Genomic DNA, 19,316 nt, shown 5'->3' on the forward strand with positions numbered 1-19,316 from the left:
AATGCTAGAGAAGTGGATTTTCAAAGAGGCAGAGGATTTTCATAGACAAAGGGATTCACTACTTAGATTTTTGTATGGCTGTGGTCCTAATTTAAATGACAGGAGATGAGAATATGAATGTTAAACATATTCTCTCTTCACCACCCTCCCTTGCCTGTTTTTTTTTCCCCATGGTCGTATTTTTCAATTAATTCCACAATTTGAAAAAAAGAAAGCTTTTTTCTCAGTCTATAAGAAAGCTTCTAGAATTAAACCACAAAGTGTTAGAGCTATGTGATTTGTCACATTCATGTTGAAATAAGGTTTTATTTTTGTACATAAAGGAGGTGATATCAGTCTCCAGATCAAAAGACCTTGTTATCTATTCAGTCCACCCAGTCTGGGTTTTATGAGTCTTCTAATTTTTTGATAGCAAGAATGACATAATGAAACAATCATGAAAACTATTTAAATCCAACTTACACCACTGGAAAGAGACAGAGGCATAGGACAATGTTTCGATTTAATTTAATTCTAATTTTACCTGGAATAACTGAATAATTCTTTTATCCAGATCTCCATTGTTATTGAAGTTTTAAGTAAATATACTTATTGCCTATGTCTGCCAGTAAAATTCTAATTTTTTTTAAATTCGGAAATATTATGGATTTATGGCTCTCCAAATTTCTATGGGAAAGTAAACTGTGATTAGGCAGGCAAGAAGTCATTTTCCTTGCCAAATGAAATTGGCTTTCATGTTAATTACAGAAAATAATACTGTTATTAATAATAAGACCAATATTTCAAAAATAAAAAATAAATACCTTTACTCATTAATAAACTAAAATGTATGTGGTGGTTAGTTTAGCAACAGCTTTCTCCAGCAAGCTTTCTCAGTGAGTCTTCTGGCACCCTGACACTGAGATCTCTAATGGGAGATACTCTGACTCAGACACCTTGAGTTTATTGAGCTGAGGATAAGCATGGTGAATTGTTTAAAACAAGGGAGAAAATTTGTTGCATGTCCTCACCTCCTTAAAAAGGTCAATCAGTCCTGAGTACTATTTCTCTTATTTGATCACTGCCTGGAATCTATCCTTTCTAATTTTTTTTTCTCTGTAAACTTTTATAATCTTTCAGGAACAAATTAGAACACAGGTTTGTGTGAAGAGAAGAAACTGCTAATTTATCTAGGAAAGGGTGAGAAGACACCACACATTTTAGCCTAAAACTCTATTAATTTGTTGACTAGTAATGAACCTTTTCAAAGCTTTGTATCTGTTCTTTGTGTGTCTCCATTTTTGAATATTCATCTTAGAGGAGTCAAAAGGTGGAAGAGGTGATGCAAGGTAAGGTCACATGACCTACTTTGAATATGCCCTTTGTGCACCATATTTGGTGAAATATCTCAAATGAGCACATTTCAAATACAGTGACTTCTGACTGGGTGGACATTGTAAAAAAAAAAAAAAAAAAACTATTTAACTGCTCTCACTGCTCAAATACTTCTGAATCCCACATGCAAAGGTGGGATCTGACAGAGACTCTATTTTTCTGGTAAGTGGAGAGGTTTTCATCTTATCCAGGCTTTGTAAGGCAACACCTGGTTCTTGAAATTAAAAGTATAAGAAAAATTAAAATGCAGAAATATTGTGTGAATAGCAGAAATGGATAATTTATCTTGGAAAGGATTGTGATTAGCAGATGCCACACAAATGTACGAGATATGATCAAATGGTAATATGTGAACTCAAGTAGTGTTTCAGCCTCTCTAAAACATGTTATGAATGAGCTCTCCTGTGAATTAATTAGGTGGGTCTTATATCCTTTTAATCATATTTCTCTATAAAATAAATAGGTGTTTCCTGTTGCTGATGAACTGTTGAAACAACATACTCAAATGCAGAGAGATTAAATTATCTATTCCTGATAGCACTTGGGCACTTCTCAAAGGTCTAAAAATTATAACTTGATATTACTAATTTCTTCTTTTTTCTTTTTATACAAACCCAAAATTGCATATATGTAAGATGCTATCTGAACACACTTGAAAACAACTTTGCCTCACACCATCCACTAAAAAAAATTAAATTTGTAACATTTCCCTGCTTATTTCTGTCCCTACCAGCTGCCTTCACTTGCTAGCACCAGTGGTTTTGTGTCAGTTTCACGAACCAGCTGGGGAAAAAAGCCCCATTCCCTGATCTGATTCATCACAAACTGTGGAGGGATAGAATGTAAGAGAATAAAGACAGTGCAGAAGGTAATCTCACACCTGAGGACTTGCAGCTGTGCTAATCACCAAAGATTAAGAACAGGCCTGAACTTAATAGGCCACAGCTGTGTCCAGTAAGGAGACAAGTGCTACAAAAGAGTGGGTTAGCTGGGTGAGGAGTGGGCTGGAGTTTGTTGGTTGACTGTGAAGAGAGCTGGAGTTTGTTGGCTATGAAGAAGGAGTCAGTGCTGTGAGGAGGTGCCCATGAGAAATCACGGAGAAGGTATGGGAGCTTTGCAATGACAACAACAAGCCTGTTCAGTAAGTGGCTAAAAATGGGACGACCCTGTAGGGAGTGAAAGTAATGGCCAAGGGGGCTGAAGATAGGGGAGGGCAGCTGGGATGATGAAGGTTGTTGCTGAGCACTGTGGGTTCATGCTATGATTACCCAGTGAAATTGCAGGCTGCCAGCAAGGGGTAGTCCTGCTTCTTCTCCATCCCTACTGATTGTAGGCCAAGTCTGTGGGGAGAAAACCAACCTGAATGGAAGGTCTGTGTTAGATCTGATCTTTAAGCAGACTTGTAACCTCCTCCTTGTATACCAAAGGCAGGTTTACCAACAAAGTATGGTATGTGGAGAGGAAAGGTAATGGCCTCATGGTGATGACCTGCATGTGTGAGCTGAACTCAACAAACCGCATGAATCAGTCCTCATTTTTTGCTTTACATTACCTGCTGAAGGTAAATTGTCTTGGGGAGTGAGACTCCATAGGATTTTTATTGGCATTTGTTTCTCTGACTTCCTGGATTTTATAAAAAAAAATCTATCTCGGGGATATAAAATATTTGCTGAAGAGCTGTAGACTGCTTATTTTGGTTCTTCCAAGATTTTAAATGTCAGTACTATTATAAATTGTAGCCACCAAGACTGGCCTCCATAAACTAGAGTACTAAATCACTGTGTTCTTAGAGTCTTACAATTTAAGTTGTAAGACTGGAAGTTAATTTAGGACTGTTAAAAAAAAGGTTAAAGTTAAAAGTTAATTTAAGACTGAAAAATAAGTTTTATTCTCCTGATTAAAGGTGGGTTGAAGCTCAGTGAAATTAAAGAGGAAATGTTCCTTCTGCAAAAGTGAGCCAAATAGCTTATTTTTAACGAAAACTGTCCCCTTATCGTGTACTTGCTTAGAGAAGAAAGAGAAGAAATCAGATTTTCTGGCTCTCAGTCCTGCATCTTAACCAGTCATTCTGATAATCTCTTTTTAATATATATTTCAAAAAAAAATTAAGTTATTTTTAACTTAACATTCTGTCTTATTAAGAGAAGGCAGAACAGCTTGGTTAGTTCCAGAGAAACCGATTAAATTCCTTATGCTGGGAGAAAGGTGTGTTGGTTATTACTAAACATGTCCTTGATGCAGCCTCAAGGTCAAAAGGCCATTAAACTATTGTCAGGAACTGCTAAAGGAGAATTTCTCTATTTGCCTTTTTTTTCTTACACTCCTTCTTCAGGCATTTGGTATAGAGGACCCTCACAAAAAAAACCCAAAATCCTATACCCTTAAAGCTATTCCTAATTACGTGAAGAAAACCGAAAAATATTAGTTTGGAGGGAAATAAATGAAATAAAAACTCCAGATGATTCTCTAGACAAATGAGACCAGAATAAGGGCCACTAATTGGAATCATGATGCTGGGCTAAGTTGTCATTTGGTTGGGAGAAGAATGTGTCTAGTCTCAAAGTTTTAAATCAGAAAACTTTGATGACATTGATCAAGGAGCCCTGGAAGGCCCTTTCAGCTTGCCAAGGAAGATAAGCTCGTCTGACCATCAGTAGGAGTGTGTCCATTTGATTTGTTAACATTTGTGTGCTGAAGCTGTTAATCTTGATTAACTGTTGCATGCTGATTTAATACTGTCACTTTTAGATCAGTATGCAAGGAAATGGTTCCTGAGTGGCAGAAGGCATGAAGAAAACCTGTCTGACTTGGGCTTGTTCTCATATCATCCCTTTCAGTTAGTGTTTGTGTTTCTTCTCGAAACATGATACTTGCCAGATTGATGATCACTAGTGGGAAAAGTGCCTTAAAAAAGTTTCCTGTTCCCCTTTAGCCATTATTTCCTTTGCCTATTGTTGCATAGGTTGTGTGTACCAGTCTGGTAAGTGACAACTGGTGGTAGCAACGAGCCTGCAGACTTGTCTCTAACTGAAACTTGATCCTCTTCCCATTAAATCTGTAGGATGTGTGTTGCCTCATTAATCCAAACAAGGGCTGTCATCTCTTCTCCCCGTTGCCCACCCCACCCTGAGCCGGGCATTAGCGCAGATCAGGAGCTTTTTTTTTTACGTGCCACCTGCAGGAATTGGCTGCCGATTGCCGCTGCCTTTTTGGTCTGAGTGGGAGCCCCTGGCCGCTCCTCGGTCAGCCGCAGGGAGCCCAGGGGCGGCCGGGTGGCATTTGCTGCTCTCAGCAATGGGTAAGCTCTCGATGCCCTTGGTCACTCGGCACCAGGAATGGAGGAGTTTGGCAGCCGGGTCCCTCTGTCTGGAGCTCGTGTGGTGTGTCTGAGCTACCTGCTTTTGCAGAAAAGGAGAGCACCTCTCAGAAATGCTGGTGAGCTCGGCGGGGACAGGAGACTGCCAGCCCTTCATTTGAGGCTCGGCTGGGGCTGCCGAGCCTGGGACCCGTCCCAGCCGGTGAGCGATCTCTGCTCGGGGTTGGGAAAGGTTTCTCTGTGTCATTCATTATAACTACCTGATAACTTGAATTCTGTGTTCATGAGCTGGAAGCTGCACCTGCTGCTGTGATGCAATGCCGTTTGTGTGCGGATGCGCTCGCACGGATGCCCCTCAGGGCTGGCTGTCTGTCTGTCCGTCCGTGGTGGGCTCCGCGCTGTGCCCATGTGCACCGACCGCTCCGGCTGCTGTGGGCACAGTTAGGGAGGGCTTCGGAGAGGCAGAGACTCAATCTGTCTGCGTAGTTTGCTTAATGCTAGCTCTTACCGTCCCTTCCCATTCCACCCTGCCTCCACTGTATTTTACCCCCCTGAAGAGTCACTGAAAATACCTATATGCCCTTCGGTGGGCTATTGGAACAGCTTTTTGTTTTAATCTGTAGCTAGTGCTGGCAGAGAAGGCTTATGTGGTTCGTTACTGTAAGTCCGCTCTTTGTTAGTGCTATGGTGCCTTTTGTTTTTGTGTGGTGTTTTTTGTGTATGTGTGTGTAATTTCAGATATATTTACCTAAATTTATGTGACAGTAATGTTCTGATTTGCAGCAAGAGACCCATAAATCAGGACTACTGTGCATTGCAAAACAGCTGAAAAACGTAACATATTTTCAAAGAAGTTTCATAATAGAGTATATTTTTTATGGTGTTTGAATATATTTTTTTGCCTCATTTCTACAGAAAAAGCATCAAAATAAGTTCGAATGGTAAAACTTATGGCAAGATGTTTATAAATGGTGGCTGTGTAGCTGTACAGAGATCATGTTCTCTTTGGATCAGTTTCCAGTTCTTCTGGTTGCAGGATATTCTAAAGCTTCATAAGTAAAAGAATTTTCATCACAATATAAATGACTATTGAGGGGGAAAAAAAGAAATTTGACACTGTATAACCTGGATACTCCAGTGTACAGATTTTGGGATACCAATTAAGATGAAATAATGTCATTTAAACTTGAAAATTAAAATGCTGCCCCTTTAAGGTAGCATTTTTCTTCTTTACTTTTGACAAAGGCAGCTGCTGTTACTGTGCCAATGTACCTTCAAGGTGCAGTGGTAGCACTCTGAAATTCAGCAGGTTGAAGTTTGGAATTGCATTATAGTGACAACCTTGGCCCTTTATACTTCCCTTTATGGTAGAAATCCAGAAAACAGTACCTAGTTAGTAATCATTGTGTTTGTTGGCATAATGTATATGCCTGAGAGAAAGGCAATGTCATAAATAAGGATGAAATTAACTAGCAGAAATTGGTTGCTTAATAGATGTAACTTTTTTTTTTTAAACTACTGGTCAAGCTTAACAACCCTGGAAACCTTAAGGATAATTCAAAGTGATCTTTTAAGGTGATAGGGTGCCTATAGGGGTGGTGATGAATGTGCTTTCAACACATGAATTATCTGTTACCTAGACTGCTGTCTTTCAAGGGTGCAGTCAACTGAAGGTCTTATTTTGTTGGTATATGGAAAAACAAGATGCTGGGTAAGCTGTTTTTCTACAGTGAAAACCTTTGCAGAGGCAATGAGGGCTGACCATGTCTGGGGAGTGTGATTGATGGCAAAAGAAAGGCAGAAATCATATGGTGGAGTTAAAACTTCCAAGCTCTTGAAAGAATATCAAGGTTGGAGAGGGCTTTGGTTTATTTGTTTAGTTTTGCCTTTGTTTGTTTGTTTTTTGGTTCCTGGGTGTTTGTGCACTGTTTTTTTTAAAATTATAATTATTTTGGCAGTTTTCTGTTGTTTATTTCTTGTTGTTTTTTAGATGTCTGGTCCTTTAGGATATATTCAGTTTATGCCTTTGTATTTTTTTTCTTGCTTAAACTATGAGATTCAGAGATCTCCTTTTTAAGTGGAACTATAGGGGTGTTTTAAAGCTGTTCTTTACTTTTATAATTACAAGTAGCATATAATATGAAAAAAAAGTAGTGTTTGGCGTCACTTAAATTATGTTGTCTTGCTTGCTCTCAGCTCCATTTATTTGCCAAGACTTCCTAGCATCTGTTTTGCTTTGGTCCAGAAACTGTCCAGACAGCTTTTGCTCTGCAGCGAGAAGGCTGAGGGCATGGTGGGTCAGTAGGTAATACCGTCCTGCAGATCCAGATGCAGGAGTAAGTTTGGGAAGGCAGCAAATGAGGCTTTGCCAAATGCTTGTGTCATGTACTTTTAACAAGATTTGTTGTCTGATAACTTCAGCTGTAAACCCCTGGGCCAGGCTGAGCTCTCAAAAGGCTGCTCTGACTGCATCAAGTGTCACTCTGCCAGCCAGGAGCATCTGGAGGAGTAGGCTCATGCTCTGCTTTCCATTGAGAGTCTTGGGGTTCCAGGGCAGGTGGGATGGTGGGCACAAAAGTAAAACTATAGCTGGATGCAAATTAAATTTAAAATGTGTCAAGCTAGTCATAAAGCATTCTACTTCATATTGTGGGTTGTGCTTTTAATCTAGTTTCCAGTGGAAGGCTGTGTGCTTATTTCCAAGCATGATGTAGACGTGATCAGAAATTTCATAAGACCATCTGCTTGGATTTCACTCTAGAGTATCTCCCATGTGATAACTGGTCTATTTATTAAGCTTTCTAGTAAGCTTTATTCTTTCTGAAGATAAAACAGCAGGTAGACTGTGCATTTGTAAAACTCCCTGTCTTAACAGGGAGCTTCCTTCTATTTTGGTGGAGTGCCAGTTCTGCCATACTCCAAATAGCTTTTCATTATCACTTAATACCCATGCACATGACAATGTGAAAAGTGCTTATTTTTATGCTTTTTATCACTGCTAAAAACTTTTTCTGTTATATATAAGTTTATTATTCTGAACACATGGCGTACATGAGGTAAGTCATGAGTGCACTATGGATTTTCCCCATTTCTTGCCAGTACTGAGTTTGAAGGAAAAACCTTCAAGTTCTTTGAAGTCTGTAACAGTGAATGTTAGATGTGGCTGAGGAAATATCTCATTGTTTTCTTGTAGTGTAGACAACGTATGTGTAGGAAGGCAGAAAGAAAATCCAAAATCTTAGACTCAAAAGACAAAAAAATTAAAGATTGTATTTCTTCCTCCTAACTTACATTGTTAGTTTAAATATTTCCTAGTGTCATTTTTCCTCTCCTCTGTTGCTCATGGGAATGCAGGAAATATCTGAGCTAAGTGTGTCTTTGGAGCATTGCAGATCTAAGGTCCCACAGTGAAATCTGTGTTTGCTTCTGCAGGTCTCAGAGCCCTCAGGTGAACGGGTCCAGTGGGATCTTCTGATTTACTCTTTCAGTTTAGCACTTTAGTGAGACCACAAAGTGAAAGTCCTCTGTAGGCAGAACTCAGACTGTTTTTCAACATGTTGGTGCTCATCAGGGAACACAATCTGTTGGTGGAATTACTCAGCTGCTTCTCTGATAATGCAGGTGTTTGGACAGTGTACAACCCTACTGCTTCTTCTCTGTGCCTGTCTCACTCAGAGGAACAACCCAAAAGTATCAGCTGGGGTGCATCAGGCTGCTGAGTTTTTGAGTACGAGGCAGGGATGCCCTGGCTTTACTGGAAGTAGTCCTGCAGTGATCCCTATGGGTTTCCCCTCCTCCTTGCCTGCATTGTGGACCAAAGTGTTAAAGAAATAGTCCCTCTTTGTGTTCTCTTATTTAATTTTTTTGGAGATTACATGATGCAGGTTTTTTCTAGGCTACAGAAGTAATTTCTGGGCTTAACACAAGCTTCTTGCACAATTTTTTCTCTTTTTGTATGTGGTTTAAGGCTAATGTGTTTTCTTACATTTTTGTATGTGCTAGATGGGACTGACTTAGTAGAGAATTTCCAGGCAGGACTTACAATATTGTGGATGGTTATAGGCCCTCTAGAAGGGATAGGAGGGGAAGGAGAGTCAGTGGGGTGGCTCTGTATGTTAGGGAGTAGTTTGACTTTATAGTGCAGGACAGTGATGATAAGGTTGAGGGCCTTACTTGTGTAAGAATCAGGGAGAAGGCCAACATGCTGGTGGGGGTCTGTTAAAGACCACACAACCAGGATGAAGATATAAGATGAAGTATGATATAAGCAACTGGCTGATGTTTTTATGATGTTTTCGGCTTATGGGAGACTTATCTTGATGGCTGCCTGCGGAAACTCAGCACAGTGGTAAGGATGCAGTCTAGGAGGTTTCTGGTGTGTGTGGAAGAGAAGTTGACACAGCTGGACCTTCTGTTTATGAAGAGGAAGGCTGGTGGGAGATGTGGTAGTCAGAGGCCATCTTGGGCACAGCCAACACAAAATGATTGAGTTTTTGATTCTTTATGAAGTAAGGAAGGGGGTCAACAAAACCTGTACTTTGGGCATCCAGAGGGTGGACTTTGGCCTCTTGAGGACACTGGTTTGGAGAGTCCTTTGGGAAATAGGCCTTAGAAGCTAAGGGATTCAAAAAGGCTGGACATAATTTCAGAAGGAAATCTTAAAGGCATCAGAGCAGGCCATCTCTATAGGCCCAAAACCAAGCCAGAAGGCAAGAAGATGAGCCTGTCTGAGCTGGAAGATTTTGCTGGAACCAAGGGGGGGAAAAAGAGAGCTTAGTACTTTTAGAAGAAGGGACACGCAGTTCTGGAAGAGAACAACCATGTTGCTGGCTCATGTAGCGGGAAAGTTAGGCGAAAGCTCATCTAGAACTCAGTCTGACCACCATTGTAAAAGGTAATAAGAAGTGTTTTTATAAACACAAAACAAAAAGAGGCCTCCATTCTTTATGGATGCAGAGAAAAGCATAGCTGAGGATGAAGAAAAGGCTGAGATAATTAATGCTTTCTTTGCCTCAGTCTTTAACAGAAAGCCCAGCTATCCTCAGAGTAACCAGCTCCCTGAGCTGGTAGGTAGGGATGGGGAACAGACTAGACCCCCTGCAATCCAGGAGGAAGTAGTGACCTGCTGTGCAGGTCACAAGTCAGACCCTCACACGTCTATGGGGCTGGATGAGATCTGTCTGAGGGTCCGGAGGAACCTGGCAGACAGCCAAGGGCTCAGGCCCAGCCAGCATGTGATTAGGAAAGGCAGGTCCTTTTCAACCAACCTGATTTTCTTCTCAGAGCAGGTGACCCACCTTGTGGGTGAGGAAAAGGCTCACCCACAAGGTGGGTCAGCCCACCTGAAAATGGCCCACCTGTAAATGTTGTCAGCCTGGACTTCAGGCTGACTACTTTCAGTAGTGCCTCCCACAGCGTTCTCCTGGAGCAGCTGGCAGCCATGGCTTGGACAGGTGCTGTCTGTGCTGGGTGACACCGTCTGGGTGGCAGGGCCTGGGCCAGGGAGTGCTGGTGGATGGAGCTGTGTCCTGGTGGCAGCTGGTCACTCTGCTCTCTCCAAGGACTTGAAAGGAGGCTGTAGCCAGGTGGGGGTTGGTCTCTTCTCCCAGGCAACAGGGACAGGACAAAAGGGAATGGCCTCAGGCTGCATGAGGGGAGGTTCAGGTTGGACATCAGGAAGAGTTTTTTCACTGGAAGGGTTGTCAAGCATTGGCACAGGCTGCCTGGAGAAGTGGTGGAGTCACTATCCCTGGAGTGTTTGAGACGCTGGACATGGCACTTTGCATTGTAGCCTAGGTGGCATGGTGATGTTTGGTCAAAGGTTGGACTCCGTGATCTTGTAAAGTCTTTTCCACTCTGAATTTTTCTATAATTTTGATCTTACAATTTATTTTGGTATGATTTAGTGTCTTTAGTCACTGGATGAAAATTTTATATGTTTCTTTTCTTACTTTTCTGTCCAAGATAAACAACAGTATGTGTGATTTCTGGTTAATTCAACCACCACAGCTCATCAGATAATCTTTAAGCATACCAGTAGCAGATGAAGCAGGTACTTCACAGACAATTTCATAGCTCTATCCAACATAAGATTTTATGTTGTTTGAACAAAAATCACTCAAACAATTTCAACACTGAAGAAAGGTGGTAGTGGCTGTTGAACTGATTAAAAGAAAAATCATAAACTGATTTTTGCTGGATGTGGGTGCAGTGTTAGAATTGCCACTTATGCTGTGGTATAATGGACTTGGCCCTTGTAAAATCAAAATCTCAGAATGAATGCTGGAAGACTTTGTTCATAGTGTTTAGACTGCAGTAAGGTATGCATGTGTCTTTCCTGAAAATGTTTATATCATATTTGTATGAATTAGCTTGATATGGGCTTTAAATGTAAATAATTTTAGGCATCATAAATGGGAAAAACTATTTTTCAACCTTTTCTGTTAGAAGAGAGCTACACTGCATTGTTATGTCTTAAGTTGCATGAAACTTTCCTGAATATTAAAGTTTTGGGTAAAAATCTTCTGTGGCTCCTGTTTGTCTCAAAAGATCTCTGAGGGAAAGAGGTTTATATGGAAAATATAGCAAAAGCAACTCTCCCATTTCTCAGAGCCAGTGTATGAAAAGTGAGTTGTTTTGCCCATGTTAGGCTCCCACAGGAATATTGCTGAGAAGCTGTTCTCTTCCTAAAGTGTTTTGTTTGGGTTTTTGTTTGTTTGTTTAGGGTTTTTTTGTTTATTAGCTTGGTTTCTTTTTTATTTCTGTGAAGTCATGGATCTTTTTGCCATTTTCTGAGGAGACTTGTTTGGTGTGTGGGTTTAATTTTTAACAATTGCTCAAAGCTGATTATGAACCTCTGGAATCTGTTTTCACAGTTACAATATTACAGCTGGTTGAAACTTGGCATGCCTGTTTTCAATGAAATGCCAATGCTGGATTTTCTTTTGAATGAGGATGAAAACAAACATTAATTTGTCCATAAAACTGATTTTTCAAAACATGTTATTTTAGCTTCATTGAAGCACTATTTTAAGGAAATCAAAACATTGTATTCGGCTTTTGACTCCTCTAATTGTTCTATATAATAAGAAATAACATCCTAAATGATATGTCTTTGAATGAAGCATGGCTTTTCAGAAAGAAAAAAAACCCCATAGGACTGAAAATATTTTTTTGTTGTTCTACTTCTGTTTGTTAATTGAAATCCTTGAAAGGAATCCTTGAAATTTCAGTTTCATCAGAATGGCCATTTCCACCATTGGTTCTGGACACAACTGAATTGTTCAGGAAATTATTAAAATTTCATCTTCATGCAGTATTTTCCAAGCCAGGAAGCATTGACTGAATGAGATCTTTCTTCTGTAGCTGCTTCTGTCTGTAGCCAGGAGACAGAGCTCAAGAATATTTCATCTCCATCCTGTTATTTGTTCCTGGGCAGCAGGAGCGAATTTAGTTATGGTTAGGAGGATGTAAAGTACTTCCTTGCATTTAGGGAGCTGGAAAGGGAATATCTGAGGTGACAGTAGACTAAAGATGACAGCAGGTTAAAGATGAGACAGGTGGATGGGTTAGGAATGAAGGGCTGTGCTGTGATATCAGCAGTCACCCTGGGTTTGACCACCATCCTGTCATCAGCAAGGGCTACAAATGCCACTGAGGATGCATGTGTTGCTTCCCTTTTGTGGCTCCCAAAAGAGGGCAGTTTTGGCCAGTTCCATGTGCAGTGTGGTATTGTGGATCTAGCTGTTTTCTCTGCTCATGTTCTTCCTTGGGGGAAGTAAATAAGGAGCAGGTATTTCACTCTTTGTGAGGAGAGGTGTGTAGAATCTACACAGCACTAAAATCTGAAGCAAATGGAAAACAAGTCTGTTCTGTGTAACATGGTGTAGAATCTGTTGCCAGACAGAACTACTTGCTTTGATATTTTTTAAAAGTCAGTGTCCCTATGCTTCATATTCTTGAAATTTGTAGTAGTTGTGAGTGAGTTGTTGCATTTTTTAATATATAATTTATTTCTTAGTTTTGCTGCTTTTAATTTGTTAATTTTAATTTGTTTTTATTTTGCCAGTAATGATTCTCATTATGTTTTCCAGAATTATTCTGAAGAATGACTTCCAGAAAGCTTTTAAAGCTAGTGTTTAGCTTCTGTCTCAGAATTTTCATCGGGAATGTTTGAACATGGGCAGTATTGAATGTAAAACTACTGTTTTGCTTTTCTCAAAATGATGTTTGCACTTAGCTGCCCTTTCTCCAAGTGTTGAAGGAAAAAGGGATGCATTTGCTGTTGTTTAAATGTGGCTTTGTTTTGCCAAATTGATCCTTTCCTTAGCAGAAGCCTGCAGGAGAGCCCTAGGGAGGCAGTAGCATCGCTGTGATTGATTAAATTTCCTGCAGTGTATGCGAGGAGAGGCGTGTGGATGTGGGGCCGTGTGGTCCCACAGCCCTGCTTGTCAGAAGGGCTCTTGGACAAGAGACTCCCTGGGTAGCTGCAGGCTTTGAAGAGCAGTAACATCCACAGAAGCACTGCCTTCCCGAGCTGCAGCCACCTTTCTTTTCCTCTTCAGGTGTCACATTTTAAATATGTATTCACTTGTTTTCCAGGTGCCTTGATAAAAGCCAAAGGGGAGATTCAGTGGCCACTCCTGGAGGAGTGTGACCCTGTCAGTGACTGCCTGTGTTTGGTGAACTACAAAAACCAGGCAAAATTCTGGTTCACCTTTGCACAAAGGTAAAATTAAAATTAGAGGAAGCAGAGGTAAAAGAAAATCATGTGCAAGGTGAAGAAATAAAACTTGTGGGAATGTAATTCAAATTCCTTTTTCTCATTACCATTGAGAGACAAGATACATTGAGAGACAAGATACAGCCACAAATCAGCTATCTAAATTAAACTACAAATTAAGCTTATAATAAAATTTAACATGGCAATAAGAACCAAATACAAGATTACAGTGGCAGTGGTAGATTGTAGATATGTTTTCTGACTTGAAATCAGGTTTACAGCTAGAGATTTTAAGGTGTTTTTCTACAGTGAAGATACAAAAACTTTGTGTGAGGGTAGATTGCTGGAATAATCTTGTGCAAGTAAAAACCTTGAACTACACTGAGCCCTATAATCATTATACCCTGGGCTATATTTTAACTAAGATTTATCAGCATTTTTCAACTGCATTACAAAGTGTAAAGCTCCCAGGCATGCTTATGAACAATGCATAGTAAATATGCTGCCAAAGTGTTTTCTGCTCCCTTCTTCAAACCCTCCAACTCTGCAAGTTGAAAAAATAGTTTTCTACATGTACTGTCTAATCCTTTGTTATTTAAATATATAGGGGTGGTAGGGGCTGTATTTTTCTATTGTTTCTATGGGAAGCAGATTGCATTTCCATAAGATTTGAATTCAATTTGCAATTATTCTCCAACTTGGCAGTTGGTGCGCATCTCTGGATGCTGGCCAAAAGGGAAGGTGGGAGAAGGTGTGCAGGCTTCTAAAGAGAGAATATTTGGTTTTAAACACCAGGGAACCACCTCTCCTTTTCCTATTCCTTATGTGCTAATATATCTTGGGGTTGATTGCAGTTTGAGACTGGTACCTGAATTTAAACATTTATCATTAGTTCTTACATATGAATAGGGTGTATGACTCCTGTTCTATTGGTGAAGATCTCAGAATTTCCTGAACAGGCACCCCTCAGGCCTAGCATTGGGCACCCCCTGTGACCTTTGGCTGCTATTCCTTAGATGTGTGAGTCTTCCATCAACCCCATCTGGTATCTGCCATCCCCTGGGCACATTAAATGATGTGAAACTCTGATGGCAAGGCAAATTGCATTGAGCTTCGAGTCAGGACAGGCTACAAGATCCTAGAGAGTGATTTGACTTTCCCTGAAGTAGATACTTTAAATCCATTGCCTTGGCTAGTGACTATACTGGGAGATTGAATGCTTTTCAGAGACTCTTAAGTATGGATGTTTTAATCTTGGATAGATCCCAGCCAGAGCAATTACCTTGCCTCTGATAACAGCTTGGGTTTTTGGCTGCCTTAGTTGTTAATTCACATTATGAGAACTTAATTTTTGTAGAACATCAGCTTTCACTAATAACCTTTAATAAGATTTTCTGTTTTAGTGCAGGCCTTCTTTATTATTAACTACATAATGTTGTTGCTAGAAAACCTATGTATAGATGTGAATACCTAGCTGGAGAATACTTAGTTCAGTAATTGTTTGAGCTGAAAGTGGCTTGCTGGGAATAATTTGTACATGGGCATGCATATAGTCTCTCTGTGCACATATACACTAAGAGCAGGTTTCTTGTGTCATCTGATTTAATTTTGAATTATCCTAACAGCACTTATTATTTTACATGGTTTCCACAGAAATAATAGTTATATAAAATATTTATTGATGACTTTTTATGTGGTCTTGGTTAAAATAGTACCTGCAGCAGTAGAAATGCATCCAGGAGTGGGCTGCCTCTTAATTGCTCTGACTTCAGAGCAGCAAGGCATATCTGTTTAGTAGTAGTTTCCTAGGCTGCATATCACAGATTGCTTGAATTGTTCTCAATGTAGGTCCTTTTTTTTAATAACACTACTGTTGAAATAAAAAAAAGGCAAAGGACAACAACAAAAATCCCAATAGCAGCATGATTATGTAAACCACTTTATTTCCTGTTTTATGTTATTCTAACGACAGTCATTTAGGTTCAAAGAGACCTCCAGATCATAGAGTCCAACCTTTGACAAAGCAGTGATGGGCCAACTGAACCATAGCTCGAAGTGCTATGTCTGCTTGTCTCCTAAGCACTTCCAGGGATGGTGTCTGGTGATGGGCATCTCTCTGGGCAGTCCATTCCAATGCTTGACAACCCTTTCTGTGAAGAAATTCTTGCTGACGTTCAACCTGAACCTTCCCTGGTGCAGTCTGAGGCTGTTTCTTGTCCTGTTGCTGGCAGAGGAGGCTGCCTCCCACCTTGCTACAACCAATAACATTGCTTTGGGACTGTATTTTACAGAAAGGCTGGGGTAAATTGTTAGTCAAGGAACCTGGCAAAAAAGATTGTCATTTAAAGCTGTAACAACAGAATCTGGAAATCTTCTAATTCAGGGTGATGTAAGTATGTTCCCCATTAAGTAACTGAAATCAAGTTTGTGAAGAGGAGTAGGAGAAAAATGTCATATAGATAAAGTTAGACCTCCAGCCCTAAGAAGAGGGTCTTGATTTTTTTTCCCTATATATTAATTAATGCAGGCTGAAACATTTTTGTCAAGAACTGGCAAAGGTAGGGGGAAGAATTAAACTTGAGTAGAATACTAATTTTTTGAGTTTGTTAAAACTTGATTTTGAAAGAAACACAAAATAATGAAAAATGGGTGGAAAAACTAATTCTTCAGTGATGAAGTTGAGTGAGATATTTAAGCATATGTTCAGCTTTAAACATTCAATATATTTTTGGGCTAGATCCAACAAGAAAGCAAGTAATTTATTCTCTCTGAACTAAAAATTAAAAATGTCAGATTACTTGCTCAGCTACCATCTATCCTGGTGGGAAGCAAATTGTATTTGCAGAAAACTTCAATATTTTCAAATACTTCTTATGAGATTGAGACAATTCATTGACAGAATAATGGTATGATTTAAACTTGATTTTGCCTTTTCAGGTTTTAATGCCATTTTCTTTGGAAGCTGCTGTCCAGTGTGGAGGCATTTCTGGATTCTGTTGGTTCCTGACTTCCCCATTGCACTGAATGTGAGAATTCCGGTTTTTAAATTAGTGTTTGTGGTTTAGACTGTACAGCTATCTGCTACTAAGCTGACCCTTCCTTCACCAAAGTGTAAGTTGATGTGGTGCATAAGTCACTGGAGTGTTAATTTAGGCTTGCAGATAACTTAAAAAATAAATTTCTAATGTTTGAAATAATCACATGTAATATAGCTTTATCTTTTTAGAGTTGGTGTAGTAAATGCTTTGTTTACATTCAGGTGGGTTTTTTGGATCTTTTAGTGTGGAAATTATGGTTTTGCATAAGGATACAAGGCAAAGGATGATAGAGAAGTAAAGATTGATAGTAGAAAACTAATCTGATGTGTTGTTCAGAAAAATGCAGAGCTATTTTGTTTACAGAACATGCCCCGTTTTCACACAGTGGTGAAATACAGCCAGGAGCAAGGTAACAGTTCCAACAACCTGGGTCATTCAATCCCCTTCTGCACATAGATCCCACTGAATTGGAAAAGGCATTTCTGGGCTTCCTCTGGCTGAACACACAAGGTGCTGTCTCTGGCTGCAGATACCCAAGGAAGAGTTGATGGTTCAGGTTGTAGCTGAGGTTACTGTGATACAGCTGTTTTGCAGAAACCTGTGAAGTGCAACTTGTGTGCTCAGCTGATAGTCAGCACAGGACAGCTGTACTTGGTTCAACCATGTTTCGTTTCGGGCTGAGTGAAGTCTTTAGCCCACACCAAATGCCAGTTACCATGTGCAGAGAGAGTTGTTTGTCTTTTGAGCATGAAACAAGTAACCTGCAGTAACTTGCTGCATAAGTTTCCCTGTTTTGAACCCTCTTTGGAGGACTTAGGACCACTACTTGCTTCTTCAAACTGGTAAGTAGCTTGAGAAGAGGATGTAGAAAATAGTATGCTGACAGGGCATCATTTCCTTAGGCTCACTCAGTGAGGAAAGCAAACAGATGTGTTCCTTGCAAAAAGTTCAGCACTTCTCATTTTAGAAAGTACTAGTTCTTCGTTCCATCCCCACCTCTCTAAAAGGCTCTTTAGAAACTGGGCCAGAATCCTTTGAGATTCCCTAGAACTTTATTTTTGGAAGTCTGGTTTCTGCAGATTGCTCTCTTCTTTGGTACAGCTGATTAGTCTTACCTTGTCTGTTTATTGTCAAATTCTCATGTCTGTCTTTTCTTCTGAATATCTGTGTGATTTTTCTAATTTGCTTTAATCTAACGATTATTTAAATTGTCCATGATTCAGTACATACATGTGTGGGTCTGCTTAGGAGAAATATCTATTTCTTCAAATTTTTGCTGACTCGCTATTCCTACAAGGAAGGTGGCCATCCTAGATTTTACCATGGTATGGTTTTAAATTGCATATTTTCATATAGGTCCTGAGTTAAATTTTTCATCTGAAAAACATGGCCATTCTTCCCTTGATTGCTGGTCAGAGCAGCTTTATTGGAGCAGGCATGCTGTTCGGTATTGAGCCTTAAACACTGAAGGAATGGGATGCTCTGGGAATCACTTTTTAAATGCAGGTTTCATAGCTAAGGTTGCAATTGGAAGCATAGTCTAGCTGCACTACAAATAGTAGAGTAACTAACTGTGCAGTATGATACAATTAATACGGTGTCCATATCCCATCACATATTTAGTGTTTCATGTGATGCCCTGACTGATGCCAATGATGGTCAGTTATGGATCATGATGAATGACTGATGTAAATGATGGAACAATATTTTCATTGCTTTTATACAGATTTCACTTGCAGTTTTTAAATCTCTTCAAGCTTTGGTGCCTTAGAGAAAATAATTTCTCAGCCTATTTTTAGAGTCGGGTTTATGCCTGGCCAATCCATGAATAAAAAATCTTTTCCTCAACACAGTTCTGCTCAGGTTCTGTTTTGTTTTGCGTTTGATGTCTCAGTATGTGGTGTTTGGATTACAAAACAGCCCCAAGCCCTCACAAAATTCAAAAAACAGCACCAGGAAGTAAAAGAAAATTTCCAAAGGTGGTGCAGGAAACAAGGATGACAAAACTGCCAGCCATACTTGGTTTATAAATCAGGTGGCTTTATTTTCATGCTCAGCAATCACAATTAGGTTTCAGTGTTTCCTTCATGAATCATCTCTCAGATTTGGATTCCAGGTTTAATATGACTAACTCATGCTGTACCTTCATAATGGTGGGTTTAGAGAGGCAGGGTGCTGCAAAGGCTGTAATTGCTTGGAAATTACTGATGTGGGGAATCTGTACCAACAGAGTCCTTGTCACACTTTCCAGTGGTGGGGCAGTGATAGTGACCGTGTGGGATACCTATTCTGCCCACTAACCTCCATTCCTGAGGAGGACACTGTCCTCTGCTATGGAGCACAGCTTCACGGTCAGATCTTCTTGTCAGGCTGACACACCTTACTCTGTTCCTATTCTCATTTGTCAGGGCAAGTAATGTCTGAGATGTCTGTGAGCCGTGCTGCTTGCCAGCTGTGGATTGGACATCATGATGGAATGAAAGTGTCCTTCTCTGTGCTCGCTGATGATGAAAGACAGGCATGGTCTACAAAGATGAGATCCAGCTTCTCATACATCTCAGTTCTAGAAGCGTTCTGAACAAAGGCTCGTTTTTGTGCACCACCTCAGTCTGCCTTGTTGTGTGCTGGACTGCATGCATAGTGCATGAACGTGTAAAATCCCAGGTTCTTCTCTGTGTGCTACTCCAGATGGGCCGGTTAATCCCATCAAATAAATCCCTTCTTCACCCCTGCCCTTAGGAGAATGTAAATCGTAACTTTCCACTGTTCCTGACTACACTAGAGCTAACCATGTGACCATTATTGGGCTGCCTTGCAATACAGCTGGACTTAAAGTTGGACTTTTTCAATAACCTTCCCTCCCTGC

At 40.1% G+C, this 19,316-nt stretch overlaps 1 protein-coding gene across 1 annotated transcript in view; it reads left to right on the forward strand.

Annotated features, from left to right (window-relative positions):
• The first annotated feature begins 2,391 nt into the window (after window positions 1-2,391).
• The window catches only part of NAV3 (neuron navigator 3), a 468,550-nt gene continuing 451,625 nt past the window's right edge, over window positions 2,392-19,316 (forward strand). Inside the window, exons 1-3 of the mRNA XM_064701983.1 lie at window positions 2,392-2,477; window positions 13,292-13,418; window positions 16,350-16,438. The gene's annotated coding sequence lies outside the window, so the exon portion shown is untranslated. The remainder of the gene's footprint in view (window positions 2,478-13,291; window positions 13,419-16,349; window positions 16,439-19,316) is intronic.

Source organism: Zonotrichia leucophrys, chromosome 1A (assembly GCF_028769735.1).
Source record: "Zonotrichia leucophrys gambelii isolate GWCS_2022_RI chromosome 1A, RI_Zleu_2.0, whole genome shotgun sequence".
Taxonomy (NCBI): Eukaryota; Metazoa; Chordata; class Aves; order Passeriformes; family Passerellidae; genus Zonotrichia; species Zonotrichia leucophrys.